Source organism: Vulpes vulpes, chromosome 12 (assembly GCF_048418805.1).
Source record: "Vulpes vulpes isolate BD-2025 chromosome 12, VulVul3, whole genome shotgun sequence".
Lineage (NCBI taxonomy): Eukaryota > Metazoa > Chordata > Mammalia > Carnivora > Canidae > Vulpes > Vulpes vulpes.
In genome coordinates this window covers 83,992,254-83,993,548 of record NC_132791.1, presented here as the reverse complement: position 1 = coordinate 83,993,548, position 1,295 = coordinate 83,992,254, and the positions used below count along the sequence as shown (strand labels likewise).

General features: G+C 46.6%; 1 pseudogene; it reads right to left on the bottom strand.

The window, feature by feature from the left end:
• On the bottom strand, positions 1-446 carry LOC112920452 (cytochrome c oxidase subunit 6B1 pseudogene; annotated as a pseudogene).
• Positions 447-1,295: the final 849 nt, after the last annotated feature.

Here is a 1,295-nt window from a genome sequence, read left to right as displayed (position 1 = left end):
TTTTCCAACGAGTATTTATTATTAGTTAAGCCATGATTCAGGATCCCAGGGTGGGGATCACCATGTACCCAGGTCCCCCTTCACCACCCTGGGAAAAGGATGGAGGACAGAGGAGAGGTGGGTGGAGCCAGTTCAGATCTTCCCAGAAAATGTGCCTTCTGTCCGGCAGTCATCCCAGGCCGACACCCAGGATATGGGGCAGAGGGACTTGTACACACGCCGGTACCATTTGCACATGGAGACATCACCCCTTTTAGCAGTCATTGCCTTCTCACAGCGATGGAAGTCCAGGTAGTTCTGCCAGCAGTTCCTAGTCTGGTTCTGGTTGGGGAAGTGGCTGTCAAAAGGGGGAGTCTGGTAGTTCTTGATTTTGGACCTGATGTCTTCTGCCATGGTGCTGACTCTAAAGACACCCCTGCAGCACCTCGCAGCTCAATGTGACCCTCAGCTAAGAGTAACATTTTTTTTAAGAGTAACATTTTTCAGAGTAGTCATACTAAACTTATTTCTAATGTTTATATTAGATGTCACAAATATATCATAACTGTAACCCAACGAACCAATGTGAGTTCCCTCCTTGGTGACTCACAGATACACAACAGGTGGAAGTGTCCCACAAAGAAAACTTTATTTGCAGCAAATAAGATTACCGAGAATAACTTCCAAAGCTGTAACTCCCTGAACATGGGCGGATGAGTTCCTTTTATTGAGGGTTAGGGTGACTATTTAGTTAGGGAAGCCTTGTCATCAAATGTAGAGGTGGGCATAGGTTGTGCATGTACCTTAAGGAAAGATGCTTCTACATCCATTGTGCATTATGTAAATGAGGCTTGTGCTCCTCATTGGCTGGAGATTTTAGAATTATAATGAAGTAAAGGTCGTTATTGGTCACTCCCTGGTGCATCTGCCCAGGAGCAGGTCAGGGGTTCTGCTCATACTGGTCTGGGTGGTCTTGGCGGGCTGGAGGTTGGGTCAGGGCAGTAGTTGTGGCTGGAAGGGTGGCTTCTCTTTCCATCTGCCTGAGTTCAGAGAAAAGCTGGAAAGAAGAGCTTAAGGAAAGATGTGGGACAAAGGTGGGTGAATATAAGCAAGTGTGCAGTGAAGGTCAGGTTTTGGGGTCTAGCTGGTGACATAAACAAGTAAGTAAAACAAAAAGTTGAAAAAAATCTGCAGACTTAATTTCTCTTACCCATTTTAATGAAAAAAAAAGTGTGTGGGTGCCTGGGGAGGGGCTCAGTCAGTTAAGCACGTGCCTTGGGCTCAGGTCATGACCCCAAGGTCCTGGGATTGAGCCC